Below are 8,372 nucleotides of genomic sequence, written 5' to 3' on the forward strand. Positions count from 1 at the left end.
CTTAGTCCCTTGATCTCTGTAGCAATAGATTCTCTACTATCCTCTATGCTTTTTTCAAGCCCAGTGATTAATTTTATGACTATTATTCTAAATTCTTGTTCTTTTTTATGGCTTAAATCGTTTTTGATCAATTCGTTAACTGTCGCTACTTCCGGGATTATTTTGAGGCGAATTCTTCCATTTCATCATTTTGGGTAGTCCCTGTGGTGGCTCCAAACTGCAGGGTACTTCCCCTGTGCTGTCCCGAGTAACTTGTGTTGGTGGGCAGGGCTACAGTCAGACCCGATGTCTGCCCCCACCCTACCGCTGGGGCCACAGTCAGACTGGTGTGTACCTTATCTTCCCCCCTCCCAGGGGCAGTACTCACTGTGGAGTGGTGTGGCCCCTGTCTGGGCTACTTGCACACTGCCAGGCTTGTGGTCCTGCTTTGATGGGATCTGGTGTATGAGCTGGGGTGGATCCGCAAGGTGCACAGGGGTGGGAGGGGCAGACTTAGCTAGCTTTGCCCCTGGTGGTCCCCTGTGGGAAGGGCCCTGCAGCACCGGGAAGGAGGCAGGCCCATCGGAGGGATGGATCCACAGAAGCACAGCATTGGGCATTTGCATGGTACAAGCAAGTTCAGTGACGGGAACTAGTTCCCTTTGGAATTTTGGCTGGGGGATAGGAGAGGTAGATGGCACTTACCAGCCCTGTTGTTCCCCCACTGAGCTGAGCTCTGTCTTCCGGAGCTTAACAGCTCTCCCTCCCAGTGTCCTCTCGCCCTCCCTGCTATCCAAGAGCAGAGCTGTTGACTTTTAACATTCCAGGTGTTAAGTCCCCCTGGCTGTCAGAACTCACAGAGTACAGCCCCTCTGCTTTTGCAAGCCAGACTTCGGGGGCTCTGCCTTGCCAGGCGGGCTGCCCCTCCAACGCCCCGGCTCCCTCCCGCCAGTCCTTATAGCATGCACTGCCTCTCCGCCCTTCCTACCCTCTTCCATGGGCCTCCTGTCTACGCTTGGCTCCAGTGAGTCCGTTCTACTAGTTTTCTGGGTTATTTAGGCCAATGTGGGTGGAATCTAAGCGATCAGCAGGATGAGGTGAGCCCAGTGTCGTTCTATGCCACCATCTTCCCAGGATGGAAGCTTCTAGTACTTTTTAAATAACATAAATACTTGGTGAAGAAAGCCAATGATATTGTTTCTACTTGAACAAGCAAGCAGAAAACAAACAAAAAAACCCAAAAACCTGTCATTCCTTTTAAACAAATTTTATTTTATTCATTAATACAGTATCTATCTATATAATAATGATTGGTACATACATGTAGGAGTTATTACATGTTCATTGTACAGATAATTCTTGATACATGTATGGATTCCTAGTCCCCTTGCTGTAACATTATGGCACATTAAGTTTAACTTCTCACCCCCAAAAATAGAGAAATACTTCTAAAGATTTATGATGATACTTTGAAAAAAAAATATTTCTAACTATTTTTCCTCACTTCAACATCTACCCATTTGTGTGTTGGGGAAGAAAAATGTCCCTATATGATTTAAAATTCTTCTGGCTGGTGTAAGAATTAAATTGGCATAAGACAAATTAATAGGAGAAAAATCAAATTTCATTACATATTTATGGAAAATTCATAGAAATACGAAAGATACCAAAGGCAGGCAAAATGAGGTATATATGTCGTCCTGAACTAAGAAGAGGGTAGGGACTTCAAAAGGACTTCAAAAGGAAGGAAAAGAGTTCACAGGAAGATAAAAAAGAGTAAGTGTTTGGAAAACAAATATTTGCTGGACCATGTAGAAACAAAAGAACGTACACATAAATTGTAGCAGACTTTGCTGGGTTCCTCCCTGTCTGTCACACCTAGATCATATTATATTATAGTTCTCTATGATGATAGCTTCCTTTCTGGAGCAGGTCCTGTATCTAAATTTTTTTTAGGTAGGTAGGGTGAAGGTCAATGTTTCCTCTGGTCCTTGATTGTTTTTAGTTCAAAATAATCCACATGCCAAAGTAATACATCTTGGGGCACTTCATCCTAAACCCCTACACATGTTATTACAATTACAATTAAATTGTTAAATGCTTTATGGTGTTAAAAAACTTATTTTTATATACGTCAACATTCTGATAAATACTCTTAAATATATAATTGCCTCTCAAGATCTCAGCCATTTTTCATTTCAAATGTAAAGTGTAAATATGCTTTTGTACACATTCAACGGTTATTTTAGAGGGTTGGCACATACTGGGGAAAATTTTGCTTTTGACATTTAATCTAAATAATGGAAAATAGGTACAGAATTGTGTTCTATACATTAAAGAAAGTCAGTTATCTGTTGGTAAAGACTGGGACTTGCCCCAGTGGGCATGAGTGACCATTCTCAACTCTGTAAGTATTTTTCTTTGCATTGAAGACTTTTGACTATCCTCCAAAGAATTAACACAAACTTTTTTTTTATATTACCTGATACTCACCAGCTATTTATGTAACCAATTCGGTTTTCCTTTTTTCTTCAATTCAGTTTTAATTTTGTAAAATCTTACTGCTCGGATTCAAATTTCATTTGTAAGCTGCAGCGAATCCAAATCTGCCATTTCAGTAAATATCTCTTTTAGGGAGCTGGAATCTAATGCATGGAAGCTGGAAGAAATGTAGAACACAAAATACAAAACAATTAAAATGACACAGCAGGGAAGCAATTGGAAAGCAACAGAAAAGACTACAATGAATGAATGAACTTTGAAAGGGAGGAATTTAAACAAGGGCCCTAAATCCAATTACCAACAAAGGACGATTGAATGATAAAAACAGGTAAATAGAATGGGGGGTAGGGGGTGTTGTGGGAAGGAGAATAGGAAAGGAAATAGGAGATACGTGGATGAGGTCAAGAAAGCTGGTCATTCATTCACTTATCAATTCACTCAATGACTGAACAAGTGCTTATTTAGAATAAACTGTGGAAGGTCGTGCTGTGCAGGAGATGAAATACAGAGAACAGAAGTGGGGAAGAAGAACAAATGAGTAAACTGGTCTTGGCCAAGACTTGTAAACTCTTTAAACTGGGAAAGTGGCTGTAGTATATATAATCTGATTCAATTGGTTTATTGTACACAGGAGGAAACTGATGAAAAGTTGCAGTCTTCTTGGCAGGGATGTAGCTAAGAGAGATGAAGATTTAGAAAAGGGAGACATGGGGAAGGCTGGGGAAATTATGGGTGGGTGGCATGACTATTATACATACAGGTAGTCACACCTTTGAGCTCGACTGGATGAGGGGGTGGGGAAGGACTCTGAGGACAGAGGTTGGGCTCAAACCCAACATACCAGCCTTCCCGAATCTAGAAGATAAGCAGCACAACATGTGGATGTGACAGACACTGATGCCATTCCCTTATGTTTGCAAAGACAGGAAAATTGGGTCCATGCATGTTTACCTACACCTAGATACCCAGTAGGAAAACCCTCCCCTTTTCTACTGCTACGAGAGAGCCCAATTCTCCAGCCGTGCTACAGGCCCAAACAAGGGACAGGAGAAGACCAAACATAGGAAAGGGAGGAGCAACAAGCAAACTCAAGTGTCTAATCTCTGAGCAGCCTATTTCGTCACCTGATTTTAAAACAAAATTTTATTTTGCTGAGGTTTAGAATTTCAGGACATAAATGAGCAAAAATTGGTCTTTTTGCTGTATCTAGTGTTGTGTCTTGATATGACATGCTCCTTGACACCTCTCACAACCTGAAAGAACTGCAGTGTCACGTAACAGGAAATTTAATGAGCACCAAGGGAAGAAGAGCCTCTTCTGTTGCTTAACCCTGCTAAGTGTTCCAAGGCAGAAGGGTATGCATTCCTGGCAACAAATGAATTTTCTCAATGGTCTCCAAGGAATGCCTAAATCTAAGGCGAGGCAATAGTTATGACTCAGTTACTGACTTGGAAGTTCAGATTTAGGACACAACTCTACCTCCCGGTACAACATGAATAAACATAGCCGAGAATGTAACTTTGACGTCAGCTCTTTTGTCAATTACATCATAGACTGTAGAAGTTCATGTGCAATTCTAGAAGGAAGGAGGGAAAGAAGGGACGAAGGGAAGGAGGTGGGTGGAAGGAGGGAGGGGACATAGCATATCATATCTATATAACCATATCTGGTCAAAATAAATGAATAAGCAAAATACACTCTCATAAGGCTTTTTGATTATAATAAGCATATTGATAACATGTATTAAATAGGAAAGTTACATGATCACTGAAAAATACTAATAACAGTAATAACCATTAGTTGAATATTAACAATAAGCCAGTTGTGTGTGTGTTTTTCATTCAATTCTCACAATAGTCCTCTAAGGTAGGTATCCCTATGATAATTATTCAGATGTGGAAATCGAGGCCCCTCAAGGTCACACATAGTCATTGAAGGGCAGAAAAATGATGTGAACCCCAGTCTTTCTGATGACAGAACCCTGGTTTTTCTTGCTGTTCCATGCTGCCTCCTCCCATCAGAAATGCTTTAAATTCATGACCAGCCATCAGTCTAAAAGCTGGACTCCCTCTTCGTTTGTGACCTTAATCTGTTTCCTATCATTTTCAATAGATAAGTTTTGAACTATATACAGAAATAACCGTTTGATGTTGCCAAAGGTGCAACATGGATGAAAAGATCATTTGAGACTTGGAATGCACCCAAATTCTAAGGCAAGGGAAAAGAACTTCAAGTTCATATAGCATTTCCAAGTGCCAAGGTGCAGCTGTCTCCATCTTATCAGCTCATAATATGAAGACATAAAATTATCAACACGTTTATCATGTGAGAAGCAAGTACTGTACAAATGACAGTCTTTTCTGCAAAAATCTTGGCTCAGTGACTTAATTAAGCAACAGTAGATTTGCAGTCTTGATGAAAGGGAGGATTGTCAAGTCTTCTCTTCGTTTAGGAAATAAACCAATTCCTAAGAGTCTTGTGCTTCCTGCAAGGCCATGTCAAGAGCTTTCTAAAACATAAGCCAAAAACTGGAGGAAAATGTTCCTTCAAGTTGCAATTTTTTTTTCACAAGAACTCTGTAAACTGCCCTAAAATTAGTTAAATTCCTGCTAAGAAGAATTCTGTTCTATACAAGCACGAAACCATTCCATAATGCTCTGGGTCATCAAACTCTACAAGTTTGGAACAAAATAGAAACATTTTCTCTATGAATGGACATGAAGGGATGTTAGACCAAGGTAGCGTTTTTGGTGCCGTGCTGAAATCAGCATAGTCTGATTCAAGACTAAAGTGTGTTTTATTTCTAAAGTAGTCAAGCTTGATAGTAAAATGATTTTGTGGGGGAAATTTAAGAGTTATCACCTACCTCTGCTCAGACTTTGTAGTTGATTTTTGTCATACTTCAAACATGATGTCATTGGTAAATTCAAATTGGCGTGAAAACAAAGGTTTTATTTCTTTACTACTACAGAATTTATATGAGGGAGAGTTCTAGGGATCTGGCTGGATATAAATTTGTACATTCAAAAGCTGAAAGTACAACAAGAGATAGAGCACAATGGCTACCTTTCCAGGAAGCTTCTGATTGGCACAGTGATTACTGCCGGAGGCTAACACTAGGCCAGCTGAAGTCCAGAAGGTGCTTTGTTGAAGTACCTTCACAGGATGCCTATGCAAGAGGTCAGAGCAAGGAGTCTCTCCCCAGCAGAGTTCTGGTACAAGAGGTATGGGAGGACCAGCCACAAATACCATATAAGCCAGCCAGAGAGAAAAGAGAAATAACCCACTCTTTAAAATGAAGAAAGTATTCAGACAGACATTTCATAAAAGAAGACATGCCTATTGTCCTATGAAAAAGTACTCAATAACATTAGTGATCAGAGAAATACAAATTAAAGCCACCATGAGAGGCCATTGCTCAATTAGTAGAGAGCAATTGGAACTCGTACTTTTTGGTGGGAGTGTAAAATATTAAGACTGCTTTGGCAAAAGGTCTGACGTGTCCTTGTAAAATTAAAGGTATATACCTACCAGCAATTTCAGTCCTGGGTATTTACATAAGAAAAACGAAAACCTAGGCGGCAAAATGCCTTAACCAAGAATTTTTATAAATTTTATTTCTAATAGGCAACACCTTGAAATAAGACAAGTGACTGTCAACAGAAAAATGGAAAAACAGATAGCAGAATTCATCCAAAGAAACACCATTCAGTAATAATAATGCAAAAACCAAGCCAGTGGCACACACAGTAACATGAATGAATCTTAAAAAAACATTATGTTAAGTGAAATAAACCATGTAATGCATAATCCCACTGTCGTAGACTCTGGGTCTAAAGTTCTCTCTTGTCTAACAAGAGCAGGACACAGGATGAAAAACGAGAGATGGCTAATGTCCAGGAAGAGATAAGAGCCCTGAATAAGGGTCCTTGCCCCCTATTTATTCAGATCAGAAAGCTTGCAAACGTGATGGGTGTGCACAAAGAGACAAAGAAACTGTGAACATTAACTTGGGGATGTGAGGGGAAAGGAGGGTTTTGAAGATATACAGTGGTTGGAGTTTGGGTCAATATGAAACAAAGTCCAGGTGCCAGGCTGTCGGGAGGAAGGTTGTTTACAGCAGACATGAGGCAGCACCTCTGTTTATCTTTGCCAGCCTAGTGGATGAGGCAAGTAGGGGGATGACCTCAGGGTTAATAAGGCACCTTTTCTTTTGTTAACCATCTCCACTCTGGGCAGCTTTGCCTGAAGCACAGTGGTCCATAGTCCAATTCACCAATTTACCTAACCTGGCCCTATCCTCCTGTGAAAGCAGCTTTCTGCCATAGTACTAACTTGGGGGTGCTTCCACCCTGAATGTCTAATCTTGTTTATGTTATATACCTATGTATTGGGCACCTTTGCACCATTCCTATTTTAGGGTTTTGCCTCTCCCTCTCTATTCTGGGGGCTCTGCACCCCCTCTCTATTTTTGGGGTGCCTTTGAGCCTCCCTACTCCTGGCACCTTTGTACCTCCCTATCTCAGGGTGCCTTTGCACCCCCTATTCTTGGGGTGCCAATCTGGTTTTCTCAAACTCAGGTGTAAGCATTTTATGGCTTTGTATTTCTTTTTTTTTTTTTTAATTTTTTTAATGTTTTTATTTGTTCTTAGAGAGACAGAGCATGAGTGGGGGAGGAGCAGAGAGAGAGGGAGACACAGAATTCAAAGCAGGCTCCAGGCTCTGAGCCGTCAGCACAGAGCCCGATGCGGGACTCAAACCCACAAACTGTGAGATCATGACTTAAGCCAAAGCCGGACACTCAACCTACTGAGCCACCCAGGTGCCCCTGGCTTTGTATTTCTTTATGCCTTGTTCACCCACTTGTGTAAGCCTGGGGGATTCCTAAGCTTATCCCCCATATTCCACCTATTTGAAATTCTAGAAACAGAAAAACATATCTATGGTGAACAGAAAGCAAAACAGTAGTTGCTTCTAAAACAGGAATATAGGGCAGAGATCAACTGGAAATAAGGAAGAGAGAACTTTCTGGAGTTAAAGCAATAATGTTCTATATTTTGATAGGGGTTTGCATTTATTCATATTGATGGAGTGATAAATATAAGATTTGTGCATTTCCTTATATGCAAATATCTAAAAAATTTGTAGGCAAATATTGAACTCTAGTTAATGATATGTCCTCTGAAGATTTTAGGGGTGTACTGATGTTCAAAACTTACTTTGGAATGCATCAAAACATAAGATAGGTTAATAAAGGGATGGCTACCTGGATAATTATGTAATAAAGCAAATGCAGTTAAATGGTATAAGAGTGTTTTACAGTTTTTTTTCAACTTTTTGGTATGTTTGAAATGTTGGGAAATGGTCAGTATAAAGAGTCTTAATGAATATTCTACATGAAAGTTGATTTGTTTGAATTGGCTATAGAGTTTACAATGTCACTAATAGCATCTGAAGGACTAAACTCAAAGGTAAAAGAGAGGAGAGGTCTTTCTAAAGAGAATTATGAGTTTGATTGTTAAATTTATTCTGAGGAGCAATTAATTTTTTTCAAGGTTTCAACTGAAAGTCTTTCCTTAAAACATAAACACTATGCAGGCCTATGATACCACTTACCATATGTGAAGCAGATGCATAGAAGCACACAGAAGTCATACCAACATTCCCAATCCAAATTTAGGATGACATAGTTTTACTTAACTCTTTCGTAGTGTATGGGTATCCTCTTCCTTTCACAACAAGGTTTTAGTTCTCAGGGATATAGAGGATGATACAATTAGAATTTCCAATAATTCTTGATATGCATTAACCCACATTATATAGTATACACAGTATCCTGAATATGAACATATGGGTATATATGTATATGAATGTCTACCACATGTAATTTT

The sequence above is a fragment of the Herpailurus yagouaroundi genome, unplaced genomic scaffold (genome assembly GCF_014898765.1).
Source record: "Herpailurus yagouaroundi ecotype Mexico unplaced genomic scaffold, PumYag 181, whole genome shotgun sequence".
NCBI classification, from domain to species: domain Eukaryota; kingdom Metazoa; phylum Chordata; class Mammalia; order Carnivora; family Felidae; genus Herpailurus; species Herpailurus yagouaroundi.